At 34.0% G+C, this 15426-nt stretch overlaps 1 long non-coding RNA gene across 1 annotated transcript in view; it reads right to left on the bottom strand.

The window, feature by feature from the left end:
* LOC111729838 overlaps window positions 1–15426 on the bottom strand; it is a 157523-nt gene that overhangs the window by 41219 nt on the left and 100878 nt on the right. The window contains exon 2 of the long non-coding RNA XR_002776410.1: window positions 8589–8667. This is a non-coding gene — a long non-coding RNA (uncharacterized LOC111729838). The remainder of the gene's footprint in view (window positions 1–8588; window positions 8668–15426) is intronic.

Genomic DNA, 15426 nt, shown 5'->3' with positions numbered 1-15426 from the left:
CTAGATGAACAGAAGCACTAAAACTAGGGAGATAAATAAGAAATCACTCTGCAATAGGAGGAGGTGGGAGTAGGTGAAGACGCAAGGCTGACCAGACTGAGCATCTGAATGGGACAGAGGCTACAGCAGCGGGATCCAGCAGCTACAGACACCTCTTAAAGGGGCCGTGTCTGCAAGCAGACTTTTGCAGTGACAGATCTGTTCACTCTGAACACCAGTGCCCGGTTAGCTGCTTGGGGAGCACCATGGACTTATAAGGAGACACAGAGTTGTCAGAGCAAGGGCTGGAGGTGAGGCTCTCTTTCAAGCAGAAGTGCTGGCAGTATCCATTGTTCCTCTATTGAGCTTTTCCTCTCCCAGTGTGCAGACGTAGCACTGCCATAGCTGATAAATTATTGAACTGGATAACAGAGGTCCTGTCGCCCATAAGATTCCCTGAAACTCTGCCTCCTCCAACTCACAACCCCACCCAAGCCACATTCAGTTGTGTCCTCCACAAGCCAAGTGCTCCTTGCTGAGCAGCACCAAGACTCATGCTAGTGGCAGCTGACCTAGTTTCTGGCATGGCTTCTTGAGGCAAATATAAGCACAGCATCTGTGGATTGCTTATTGAATCTTAACAGGTGGACTGGAGGGGCATGGGTTGGGGCTATACTTGGCCTGAAGCTGAGCTCCTTTCAGGACTGTGCCACTGGACACCTACTATACAAAGCCACGCTAATATGACCAGGAGACGGGAGCTTTGCTTAGTACATAGAAGCAGACACAGAAAGACAGCCAAAATGGGGAGACAAAGAAGCAGAACTTGTATGAAAGAACAGAACAGAGCTCCAGGAAAAATGGAGTGAAGCAATCTAAAATATGTAGAGTTCAAAACACTGGTTATAAAGATGCTCAATAAACTTGGGGAAGTGTAGATGAACTCAGTGAGAACTTTAACAAAGAGATAAAAACATAAAAATGGAAATGGAAATTATAAAAGGGAACCAGTCAGAAACGAAGAACACATTATCTGAGATGAAGAGTATATTAGAAGGAGTCAACAGAGTGGATAAAGAAGATGATCAAACCACCGATATAGAGAATGAAGAAACCAAGGACACTCAATCAGAACAGAAAGAAAAAAAGAAGCCAAGACTATAATAATAATTTAAAGAGCCTATGGGACATTATTAAATATAAAATATCTGTGCCGTTGGGGTATCTGAGAAAAACAAGCAGTTGAAGTGCTACTTGAAGAAATAATGATGGAAAACTTTTCTAACATGGTGAAGGAAATAGACATACAACCTCAAGAAGCTCAGAGACTCCCAAAAAAGATGAATGCAAAGAGGCCCATACTAAAACACATCATAATTAAAATGCCAAAGTTTAAATACAAAGAGAGCATCTTAAAAGCAGCAAGAGCAAAGCTATTTATCCACAAGGGAGCACCCATAAGACTGCCAACTGATTTCTCAATAGAAAGTTTGCAGAACAGAAGCGCTTGGCACAAAACAATTGATGTGATGAAAATCCAGGATCTATGACCAAGAATACTTTATCCAGCAAAGCTATCATTTAGAGTCTAAGGACAGATGAAAAGCTCCCCAGACAAAATTAAGCTAAAGGAATTTATCAACACCAAGGCAGTATTACAGGGAATGTTGGAGGGACTTCTTTAAGAAGAAAAAAAAAATGTATCAAAAACAGGAAAAAAGAATGATAATAACTACATTCCTATCAACAAGTACCTCAAATGGAAAAGAATTAAGTCTTCCAACCAAAGGAAAGGGTGGCTGAATGAATAAGAAAACAAGACCCATACATATGCTGCCTACAAGAGACTGACTTCAGATTAAAAGACACACACAGACTGAAAGAAATGAGATGGAAAAAAATATTGTCTTGATGGACCTAGAGTGTATTGCACTGAATTAAATGGGTCAGATAGAGAAAGACAAGTATCACAGGATTTCACATACATGTGAAATCTAAAGAACAAATAAAACAATAACAACAACAAAAGTGGAAATAAACTCATGGATATGGAGAACATTTTGAGAGCTACTGGATGGGAGTGGGGTGGGTGCAGCAAAATAGGGCAAAGCAATTAAGTACACATAGACAATTACAAAATAGACATGGAGATATAAAGTTTAGCATAAGAAAAATAGTTAATGTTGTTAATAAACATGTAAGGGGAAAGACAGTTACTAGATTTAATGGGATTATCACTTTGTGAGTTTTATAGATCTCTAACACTATGCTATATAACCGAAACCAATATATTATTGTATGCCAATTATAAATGAAAAAAACTCATTGAATTGTACAATGTAAATATGAACAACTATTTGTCTATTATATTTCAATGAAACTGGAAAAAGTAATTAAACATACTCTTACCATGTGATCCATCAGTCACTGTCCTTGGTATTTACTCAACAAGTTGCAAACATGACTACACAAAAACATGGACATAAATGTTTATAGCGACTTTATTAAAAATTTCCCAAACTTGGAGAAAACCAAGATGTTCTCCAATGGGTAAATAGATAAATAATTTGTGTTACATCCATACAATGGAATATCATTTATCAATAAAAGAACTGAACTATCAAGCCATATAAAAACATGAAGAAAACTTGAATGCATACTGATAAAAGAAGTGAATCTGAAACAGTTCCATATGGTTTGATTACAACTATATGACATAATGGAAAAGGCAAAACTATGAATACATTAGAAAGGTCAATGTTTAGAGGTTGAGCACAGAAGATTTTTAAGGCAATGAAAATATTCTGTATGTTACTGTGATGGTGGATACATAACATCATACTTTTGTCCAAACCTATTAAGTGTACAAAATGAAGAGTGAACCCTAATGTAAACTACAGACTTTACTTAATAATAATATATCAGTATTGACCCATCGATTGTTACAAATTCACCACACTAATCAAAGATGTCAATAATAGAGGATAATAGGGAGAGAGAAAGGGGGAGTGGCATATAAGAGCTCTCTGTACTTTATGCCTGATTATTTTTTATAAACATAAAACTTCTAAAAATATCTATATCTATATCTAATCTATATCTATATCATCTATATCTATGTCTATCTATACAGATATAAAGATATATCTTGAATTTTTTGTTTTTTTAGAAGATTAGCTATGATCCATCTTAAAATTTGAAAGGTCTTTTTGTTAATTTGTTCTAGTTTCGAGTCTACTAACCACTTTAGTCTTGATATTAATAATTCATCAGTCTCTTGGTTTAGCTGTCTATAGTTTTCCATCAGCCAACATGGCAAATCTTGGCAACCCTAAAATCCAAGTAAAGGCTTTGTAATAACCAATGGTGTTTTGCTTTCTCTTTTGCTCTATTTACATATTTTAAATAAAGCTACACTATTGTTCTCTCCATCTCTGTCTTTGTGTTTTATGTCATTCATTATCAATTGTGATGAACAAAAAGGAAAATAATTGGTACATATGTCCACTTTTCTTTTCTCTGTTTATTCATTCTATCTTAGATAATCATTACTTAATATTTAATGCCCATACAGAATTAACCTTATTATGATTTACTTGTGCTCTTTCAATTAGCAAAGTTGTATTGAAAAATGGCATGCTTTGGACTATGCCACAGAATTGAAAAGCTTTGTTTCCATTCTTAATCTTTTTGAAAATGATCTTAGTAACCTTGGACAAGAAACTTTTTTTCTGTTTCTAACCTTCTGGGAAATACAAATATCATGTACTTGCAATTCGTATCCACTTCATAGCGTTTCTATCTGTAATGTTCCTCAAAATAAAGTCTTCAGTGATATAAAGTCTTAAGTAACTTGTAATCTTACTATAGTCTTAGTTTTATTGTGTATTGTGTAGTATAAATAGATCTTTATATTACCTTAACTATATGCTGGTGTCTCATTTATCTATTTTTTTTCCTGCTTCTTTCCAAAATCAATTTGAGGTATGGCATTAATCTTAAGAGCCTGACAAGGGCTGTCGTGAGTTTATCTCACTTTGATCAAACTCTGGAGCAGACCATTGCGAATTTACACAAAAGATGTCATTGCTTGTGCTTAACTTTTTAAAAAATGATTTGCTATCTTCATATTAACTTAACAAAGAAAGGGTAAATGTACTTTTAAAATATGATTCACCCATGAGTTTTAGGGTATGAGTCAACTCATATCTATAGTGGCTATGGAGGTTTCAGTTATCAAGAATCAAGATACATGACAATTATGAGCAGTGAGTTTGTGACAAATTGAGTCACACAACCCATATAAAAGTGGTAGCTACTATTCAGTTCAAGCTGATTGTTTCCATGAATCTCAGTAGTTTAACATTTTATTTTTTCAAAAGAAGAAGAAAATTCAATTTTTAAATTTAAAATCATAATCTTTTGAATGCTTAAAATTAATTTTACAAATATTTGTGTCATACTAAGAGTGCCGGTGAGCCAGATTTAGGCCATGAGCTAATTTTCAAATTTTAATCTTGTTTCAGAATATTTTTTTCAACTTAAAACATATGTTTTCCCCAATTGAAATATGGATGTAATTGAGACCTGTATAGTCGCAGATTACAGGAACAGATCCACATAGGAATGAAGACTAATTTCTCTCTCTTACCACATCTTGGTCTTTGGAAAAACTTTCACAAAAAAGAAAAGGAACCTGAATTAAACAATCATGGATTTTTTTAACATAAACAAATATATAAAAGTAATTACATGCTAATAATAAAATAAAATCGGTACATAATATATACGAATAGAAACAAAAGGATTTTTCCCACCTTGAGCCTCCAGTCCAACTCACCAGAAATAACCATTATCAAGGCTCTTACATATACCTTCAAAAATTTTCTCTTTATAAATAGATTCCTATAATGTATTCTTCTCTGAAACTTGTTTATTTTCACTTAATGACCATGTTTATTGACTATCTTCTATAACATAAAACATACATTTACTTCCATTTATTTTAATAGTATTCCATTGTATGTATCATAAATTTACTAAATCAGTCCTCTACTGACGGACATTAATTATTGCCTGTTTTAACAATTACAAATACAAAAGCGTTATGATGAAGATCTTTTTATGTATACATTGGCAAATACTTGCCTGCATACATATAATATAAATTTCTTACAGAGTAAAAGAATATCTTTTTTTAAAAGATACTGGTTGGCAGATTGCACTCCATACGAAGTTACATTGATTTACATTCCCAGCAGTAGCAGATGAATGGTATTTCTTCACACTCTCTCCAATGCTAAAGAGTAATCTATTGGCCATGAACATTCAGCATATCAGGTGCATCAATTGGTATGTCTTATATAAGAAATAAAGAGAATTGTCTAATCTGTTGAGTTGTTCAAATGAGATCAGTTAAAATAGCTTCAGTTATTTTAGTCTTCCTTATGGCTTTGTGTCATGTCTTAAAATTTTTTTCCCATTCATATTATTTTAGAATGCAATCCATGTTTTCTAAAATAGATTTAAAAAACATTTTAATTAATTATTTTAACTGGACTCTGAGTAAAGTAGAATAATCTTAGATTATCTTAATGGATGATATCACATATATAAAGTCTCACAGATTAGTATATATCTTAATTTAATGTCCTTGAATAATATTAAAAGTCAAATGGGAAACTGTAGGAATATTTTCTTTAAAAAGCAATAAAGAATATATGTAATTGTCATATGAAGATTTTTTAACAACACTATAATAAATAATAAAAAGACAGAAGATGAATTCCGGAAGAAGCAATATAGCTGACAATAAATGTAAGAAAATATGTCCATTCAAATGAAATTTTAACAATTCATATTTACCAAGTTTTATTTATACAATTCTTAAAGGTGAAAATAACTACTATTGCTCAGTGCTGATGAAGATATAGTAAAATGATACCATAAATTGGTATAGCATTCTGTAAAGCTTCAAGCCTTTTCAGTAACCACATTTAACCTGAACTATCCCAGACCCCAAAAGACAACTGGAATAAGCAAAGTAACATTAGCATCATGACTCAAATTATCTTGCCTTTGTGTTCTTATCTATTTAGATTGATGTTCTAGTTCATTGCACAATCTGTCCTTCCTAGGAAAGCATTGCTGAGAGGTCCCAGGCAATGTTTCTTACGTGTTAAAAAATGAGAACACATCCTATGTATATTCCTCTTTTACAAGATTACCACTGAAAATCTACCATATCCATCTAGCATCCAATGTACAAAATGAGGAGCCACCATCTTCAAAGAAGCTCTGCTTTGGGGAATGCTGCATTCATGCTCAATAAACAGCCTCCAGAACCCAGTAGGAATCAAAATAAAATAATTGAATTTATATAACTGTTAAAAAATCATCCCAGACTATGACTCTCCTCCTCCTGACATTATCTCTCTTTATAATAAGAAGATAAAGTTAAAAATAGATTACCACAAAAAAAAGTGAAATGTATGTTAGATAATACAGAAGTACAATTGACTGTCCGAGTTTGGTTTTATATATACATATCAAACTGGATATGTGTTTAAACTGGTTTAATTTTTCTGTTGCTAACAACAAACTCATAAATAACCGTGTTTAGGTTAAAAAAATCATGTTTAGGTAAAAATCAACAGCTCTAGGAAATAAAGTTTATATAATCTTCTTACAGGAACATCAGAGGAAGGGCTTACTCCTTTATGTATTTTCAGCAAAACTGTCAAGATGAGTATTGGGGAAGCAGTGAGGACATCAAAGATAGGATTTAATATATGCAAATGCCTACAGTAAATTATCAGACATATAAAAATATGCTTAAATATTAAATTCATGGGTTTCTAAGATTTTCTGTTTGATTGGTTAGTTGGTTGAATTTTAGCTAATAACTCTTCTTTCTTGATATACCATACTAGGTAATGTTTCCATAAGTGAGATCAAACTGAAATGTATACTTAAGAAATGTCTTTGGCTCTGAAACTGAGTGATCCAATAATTATCAGATGAGTGAAAAATAACTCTAATTATGAGTTATTTCTTTTCCTAACCCAAATCTGTTTAAAACTAAAATATTTTGGCCAAATCTGTTTGGAAGTAGAATTAAAATCTAAGAATTGTTGCACTATAAAACTATCTAAGTTATTTTATTTTTAAGCATTTTCTTATGAATATTCATACTAGATTGAACCATCTTTGAAGAAGAACATGCAAAGGAAAAAAAAATCCTTAAGAAGTAATTCTTTTTTGTAGACAACATGCAAATTACATTAGAAAATTATCTGGAATGAAACGATTCTGGCATTTTCTTAAGGTTAGATAGAATACTTTGAAAGCAATAATGATAGTCCAAATGACTGCTCCTTGAGTCTCTCTAGTACAAATTGTCAGAGTTATAAATAAGAACAAAAAATATAGGTGCTTAACCATGCAAAACTGTTGAAAAGCAACTAATTTATACAAAGTTACATAGCACAAAAGGCAAAATAACACCTATCTTACTAATGTTGTGAAAATAACTACTGAAATCCAACCAATTAGATTACTAGTGGGAGGAAAAGCCCAATGTGTAATTTGACTGAAGAAAGCCCTAGTTGTCCTGTTCCATATTTAGAATCAATAAGGAGATCATCATCAAAGGAATTGAGCAAAAGAAAAGATCTAAATATTTAGTGGAAGCCAAAATTTGAGGTCATGGTTTGATTTTTTCCACAAATGAAGTATACAAACAAGAAGATCAATATCTAGTAACAAACTTTCTAAGTTTGAGAATTTTCTTCTCAAGTGTCTGATACCTATGTGTAAAATGGAGAAGTAGTCTTTCATCACTCCACTGGGTTATGAGATATATCTAAAATGACCTATATATGCTTGGTTCTATCCTTAAAATAGTTATTTTCTATTCATATGCATCTTTTATAGAATGCCTCTGCATTTCTATCTATACAAGTTAATAAATAAAGAGTGCACATTAATCATATAAAAGTTGCTTCTTTACTTCTGTCTTAATATGCTTACTAGATATCTACTAAATCAAAATGGCAGAATGTAGATTCCATATAATCTACAAGACAGGGGAGCAAAAACATATCCACAATAGTGTCCCTTAGTTAATACTACTGCCAGAGGGACGATGTTTGCAAAGTAAACTAACATTATCATGCTGCAAAATTGGAGACTTAACTACTGTCCAGGCTTTCCTATAGAAGTATCTTCCTACCAAAGGAAGTTAGCAAAGGAACATTTCCATGCCTAAAATATGGATCAGAAAGCAGCCAGCAAAGAGAATGCAGACAAGACAGGCAAGAGTCTCAAGAAAGCTATGGGTCAACAAATATCAAAAAAATATATGTAAGGTCTGCACTACTCATATTTAATGATACTATCTTTGCCTTTTTTGCCCTTGTGTACAACAAACATTCACTGAATGTAAAAGGCACTTATGGCACAGGTAAATGATATGGTGCCTGCCTCAAGGGTCTTATAGTCAAATGAAGGAGATAATCAGAATCACACAGGTTTAATTAACTAAGTGTTGAGATATATGTATGTATATGATCCTATGGGAACACAAAAAGATACTTTTTCTCTCTGACCTGGAAGTTCAGGAAAAGCTTTCTGAAGTAGGTGATGCCTTAGTTGAATCTTGAAAGATGACTAAGAGTATTTCAAAACCTAATTGAAAAATAGAAAACACATTTTCAGGGAGAGGGAGTATAAACGAATGAAAGGAGATGAGAAACAGCATAACGTTGAAAAACTATAAGGAGTTTGATATTAAATAAAGGTAAGATAGGAAATAGTGAGGGATAAGGCTGGTGAAATATAGAACCATATTTTGTACAACCTGGAATATCAAGCAAAGGATATGAGGCTTTATTTTATAAGCATTAAAGAAGCACACAGTACTCTAAGCACAGAAATAGTATGATCTGTTTTGTATTTACTTGTGTGTCCTATAAATGATGGTTGGTGGGTGGATTAAAGAGGAAGTGAATAAAATGGTTAGTAAATTATTATAATAGTCCATAGGAGAAACAACTCAATTATGCTAAGGATGAAGAGGAGGAGAGGAATTTGAGATACAATGAGAAGGAAAATCAACCAGACTGGATATTAATTGGATGTCAAGTAAATGTCTAGGACTAACCCAGGTTTTCTGATATTGGTGAGCAGGTGGATAGTGATGCCATTTATAGCGATCTAGAATGCAGGGGCAGGAGTAGGTTTAAGTAGTAGTATGAGGAGTTCAGTTTTCAGAATCTGAGGAACCTATAACATATAGCAAAGTACATAAGATCAACAGACAATTGGCTATATACATTTGAGCTTGGGAGTGAGATTAATGCTGTAGATATAGATTTAGGGGTTATCTAGTCAAATTGTTTTTAAAACCATGGAAATAGATGAGATCGAGAGAGAGAGCATTGCAAAGCATGGAGCTCTGGGCAAGTCCAATGGTTAAAAAATAAAGGAAAGAAATCCATGAAGATGAACAACAGGAAAGAACTGAAAAAGTACAAGAAGAAATAGGGAAATTGAAGGTTAATGAGAATAGAAGATCAGAATATAAAATCAAGAGAAGTTTAGCAAGAAAATGGAAAATGTCCACTTGGAAAACATGGATGTCACTGGAAACCTTTGCAAGAGCAGTTCTCAGTAGGGCTGTTGTTGAAGTGGAAAGCAGATTGTTGTGCTTTGAGAAGTGATGGAAAGTGAGGATTTAAAGAGTGTGTGGAGACTAGTTTTTGAGAAGTTTGACTAAGAAGAGAAAGAGCAATACAACGATAGCTAGACATACATACAGGGTCACAAGAGGATTATTTTTAAAAAGATATTTGGAGGTGAAATTTATATTACATAAAATTATCAATTTAAATCAATAATTTAGTGGCATTTAGTGCATTTACAATGTTGTACAACCACCACCTGTATCTAGTTCCAAAATATTACAATCATTCCAAAGTAAAACCCCTTAACCATTAAGCAGTTTTGCCCCATTTCTCTATCCCCAAGCCCTTGGTGACCACCAGTCTGCATTCTCTAACACTCGATTTATGTACTTCCTATATTTAATATAAATGTAATCATACAATATGTGAACTCTTGTGCCTGGCTTCTTAACAACATGATCTATGTTGCAGCATGTATCAAGACTTCGTTTTTATGGCTAAATAATATTCTATTGTATGTATATCCCACAATTTGTTTATCCATTTATCTATAAGTAAACGTTTAGGCTATGCTTACTTTTTGTCTATTGTGAATAGTGCTGTCATGAGCATGCATATCTTGTATTTGTTTGAATGTTTGATTTTTATTCTTTAGAGTATATGACTAGAGGTAGAATTTAGGGTCATATGGTAATTCTATGCTTAACTGTTTGAGGAACTGCCCAACTATTATCCAAATTGGAAAGAAAAAATACAATTATTTCTGTTTGCAGATGACATAATCTTTTTTTTAATAGAAAACCATAACAACTTCACGCACACACACACAAATCTTGTTAGAAATTTTAAATTTGTAATAAACAAATTTAGTAAATCTTTAGGATACAATATCAGCGTACAAAATCAATTGTATCAAACACTAACAAGAAACTACCCAAAAAGGAAAATTTTCATTTAAAAAAGCACCCCCCTCAAAAATATAATAAAAAATAAATATTAAGAATAAACTTAACCAAGAAGGTGAAAAACTTGTATACTGAAAACTACAAAACATTGATGGAAGAAATTAGACACAATAAGTAGAAAGACAACCCATGTTCACAGATTGAAAGTTTTAATTCTGTTAATATGTCCAAACAATCCAAAATGACCTACATAATCAATATAATCTGTATCATAATCCCAATAGTATTTTTACAGAAATAGAAAAAGCGATCCCAAAATTCATACAGAACCACAAAAGACCCTAAATAGCCAAAACAATTTTGAGAAAGAACAAAGATGGAAGCATTACCCTTCTTGATTTCAAACTATATTTTAAAAAGCTACTGAAATTTAAACAATATGGCACTGGCATAAGGACAGACATATAAGTCAATGGAACAGAATAGGAGTCTAAAATTAATATCACTCATATGCAATCTACTGATCTTTGGCAAAGGTTCCAAGAATGCACAACAGGAAAAGAATAGTCTGTTCAACAAATGGTGCTGAGAAAACTGGATATCCATTGGCAAAGGAAAAATAGACTTTTTGCTTACACCACACCCACAAATCAACTTTAAATGGATTAACGATTTAATTGTAAGACCTGAAACTGTAAAACTCCTAGAAGAAAACACAGGGACAAAATTTCCTGACATTGGTCTTGACAAGAATTTCATGAATATTATACCAAAAGCACAGGAGGCTACAAGAACATAGAAAATTGAACTAAATAAACTAAAAACACTTTTATATAGCAAAGGAAATAGTAAAATTGCAACATATGAAATAGGAAAATGTACTTGTAAACCATATATCTGATGTGAGATAAATATCCAAATGTATAAGAAACTCATACAACTTGATAGCTAAAATTCAAGTAATCCAATTTTTAAAATGAGTGAAGGACTTGAGTAGATATTCCTTCAAAGAAGACACACCAAATTACCAACAGATACATGAAAAGTTGCTCAAAATTACTCATCATCAAGGACATGCAAATGAAAATGACAATAAGATATCACTTCACACTTGTTAGGATGGCTATTATAAAAATAACTATTTTCAAAAGTGTGGAGAAAAGGGACCCCCTGTGTACTGTTGGTGGAAATGTAAATTGGTGCAGTCACTATGGAAAACAGTATGGAAGTTCCTTATAAAATTAAAAATAGAACTATCATATGCTCCAGCAATCCTACTTCTGGGTATTTATCTAAAAGAATTGGAATCGGGTTCTCCAAAAGATATTAGCACTTCCATGTTCATTGCAGCATTATTTACAATATCCAAGAGGTATGCACAAACTAAATGTCCATCAGTGGATAAATGACTAAAGAAAATTTGGTATATACATACAGTGGAATATTATTCACCTTTAAAAAAAGAAAGAAATCCTGTCATTTGAAACAACATGGATGAACCTGGGGATAGTATATTAAGTAAGAAGAATCTAAAATAGTCAAACTCATAGACACGGAAAGTGGAATGTTGGGTGCCAGCAGCTAAGGAAGGAAGAAAATGGTGAGGTATTAGTCAAAGGAGACAAAGATTCAATTTACACACACAAAAAAAGAGCTAGAGATCTGTACAGTATAGTGCCTATAGTTAACAATACTGTATTATACACTTAAACATTTGCTAAGAGGGTAGATCTCATGTTAAGTGCTAATAATAATAATAATAGTAATAATAATAAATCAATTAGCTAGACTGCTTACAAATCTGCTTTAGCTTTCATTTTCTGCTCGAATTGAGCTTAGAGGTCAGCCAAAGGTCAAAAATTAGGGTCTTCTCAGGTCTTTCTGAGCATTTGTCCTGCACTGATGTGTGTGGCCTTCTAAATTCCTTAGTATTACAAAGACACTTTAGAATAACCTAAATTCCCAAATAATCTCTCTCCAGCTTTTCTTCCAGAGTTTAAGGCAGTCCATTGTCTCGACTGTAATCTTTACCCCAGGTAATCACTGGTTTTTAGTTCACCTTAAAATGTTTTTGAGCGGTGTATGCAAATGAAAAAGTTGCCACTTTTCAGTCTTGAATGACTTCTCAGTTATGCAAAACATAGTCAAGAGCCTTGTGTCAGGCCTTTCGGTAGCTTCCTGACAAGTCAGAACATACAAACATGATACTTTGTGACTAATGTATGATATGCTTCCTTTGGAAACAGGGACCGGGGTTTGACACTGGGAATGTAGTGTGGTGTCTTTAAGGCCATCTCTGAGTTTGGGACAGAGTGGAGCAAAAGCAAGTAAAAATGCCGTAAAGCTTTCTTACCAGTTTAAGTTGCCTATCTCTTGAATTAGCATTTAGTTGGTTGCTGTAAATCTTTGACTGTTTTCCAGAGTTCTGACAGTTTGGAGCTACCTACTCCACCATTTTTTTTTAATATATATATTTTTTATTTTTTAATAATAGTTGGCATACAACATTATATTAGTTTTAGGTGTACAACATAGTGATTAGACATCTGTATAACTCATGAAGTAATCACCTCCATAAATCCAGTACACATCTAGCACTATACATAGCTATTACAATATTATTGACTATATTCCTTATGCTATCCTTTATATCTACGTGACTATTTTGTAACTATCATTTTGTAGTACTTCTCAATCCCTTCCCCCTTTTCACCTACCCCCTCAAACCTCCTCCCATCCGGTAACCCTCAAACTGTTCTCTGTATCTGAGTTTGTTTGGTTTTTTTTTGTTAATGTTGTTCCTTAGATTCCACATGTAAGTGAAAGCATATGGTATTTGTCTTCCTCTATTTGACTTATTCCACTCAGCAAAAACTCTAGATTCATGATGAAATATCTTTTCCATCTATTTACTTTTAGTTTCTGTGTATCTTTTGATCTGAAGTAAGTTTCTTGTAGGTAACCTATGCAAGGGCCTTGTTTTCTTATCCATTCAGCCACCTTATTTTTTTTATTGGAGCATTTATTTCTTTTTCATTTGAAGTATTTGTTGACAGATACATAGTATTGCCATTCTTTATTCATATTTTTGATACATACTTCTTCTTCTTCTTAAAGAAGTCCCTCTAACATTTCTTGTAATACTGGTTTGGTGTGAACTCCTTTAGCTTTTTTGTGTCTGGGAAGCTCTTTATTTGTCCTTTGATTCTAAATGATAGCTTTGCCAGGTAGAGTAATTTTGGTTGTAGGTCCTAGATTTTCACCACTTTGAATATTTAGTGCCAAGCCCTTCTGGTCTGCAAAGTTTCTATTGAGAAATCTCTGACAGTCTTTTAGGAGTTCCCTTGTAGGTAACTAGTTGCTTTTCTCTTACTATTTTAAGATTTTCTCTCTGTTTTAACCTATAGCATTTTAATTATGATGTGTCTTGGTGTGAATCTCTTTAGGTTTATGTCGTTTGGAACTCTTTGCACTTCTTGGGCTTTATGACTATTTCCTTGACCAAGTTAGTGAAGTTTTCTGTCATTATTTTTTGAAATAGGTTTTTAATTTCTTGCTCTCTCTTCTCCTTCTGATATCCCTATGACGAGAATGTTGTTGTGTTTGATGTTGTCTGAGAAGCCCCTTAAACTATTCTCATGTTTTTGAATTTTTTTCTTATATTATTGTTCGGATTGGGTGTCCTCCACTACCCCAACCTCCAAATTGCTGATTCGATCCTCTGCTTCATCCACTATGTTGACTCCCTCTAATGTTCTCATGTCAGATATTGTATTCTTCATTTCTGACTGATTCCCTTTTATGTTTTCCATTTCCATTGTACCTTTCTATCCCTTTATTAAAATTTTCCCTGAATTTATCTACTCTTCCCCTAAGTTCATTGAGAATCCTTATAACCAGTGTTTTGAACTCTGCATCTGATAAATTGCTTGTCTCTACTTTGTTTAGCTCTTTTTCTGGAGCTTTGTTCTATTCTTTCATGTGGAACATCTTTCCTTGTCTCCCCATTTTGACTGCTTCCCTGTGTTTGTTTCTATGTATTAGGTAAGGCTCCTAAGTCTCCCGGTCTTAGTAGAACAACTTTATGTAATAGGTGTCCTGTGGTGCCCAGTTGCACAGTCTTCTCTGGTCATCTGACTGAGGTGCTCAAGGTATGCTTCGGTTGCTGTTTGCACAGCAATGGGAGGGACCAACCCTTGGGCTAATTGTTTGTGAAGATTAGACTATAAAGAGCTGACCTTATGGAGCAGGATTCACTTTAGCAGGGCTCTGGTGCCTGCCCAGTTTTCCCTATGGGTGTGTCCTCCTCAGATGCAGCCATGGGTGGTTCTCATTCTCCATTGTAGGTTGAAGCAGGCCAGTGAGTGTGCTGGCCCAAAGGCCTTCTGGGAGAAGCCCACCTGCAGGCCAAGTTCAGCCACAGCCTATCAACTTCCAAGGCCAACTGGTAAGAATCACCAAGCAATCTGCACATGGCTACCACACACACTGGGTTTGAATGTGTCTTGAGAGGCCAAGTCAGAAGCTGAGGCTGGCTTCTGGTAGTGCCAGGCTTGAGACTGCTCAACAAGAGGTATGGGGCACACTGAGGCCAGATGCTGCTTCTTTGGGTTTTGTGAGCCTTTGAGAGATTTTAGGAAAGTCCGCAGCATGAGCCAAGGTAGGTCATTTGTATGGAATAAACTCAAGGCAGATTTTGTGGGCCCACAAGCTGAGAGAGGCAGAGTCTCAAAATTCCTTGGGTGGAGCTACCTGTGTTATCCAGGTCGATGGAGACTCAGATATAGTGATCTCCTGCATCTGCACATTGAGAATAGGGAGGACTCAACCAAGGAATAATTAATACTACCAGAACT

Source organism: Pteropus vampyrus, unplaced genomic scaffold, assembly GCF_000151845.1.
Source record: "Pteropus vampyrus isolate Shadow unplaced genomic scaffold, Pvam_2.0 Scaffold284, whole genome shotgun sequence".
Lineage (NCBI taxonomy): Eukaryota > Metazoa > Chordata > Mammalia > Chiroptera > Pteropodidae > Pteropus > Pteropus vampyrus.
Note: the sequence above shows the minus strand (reverse complement) of the source record. Positions and strands in the feature narration are given on the sequence as shown.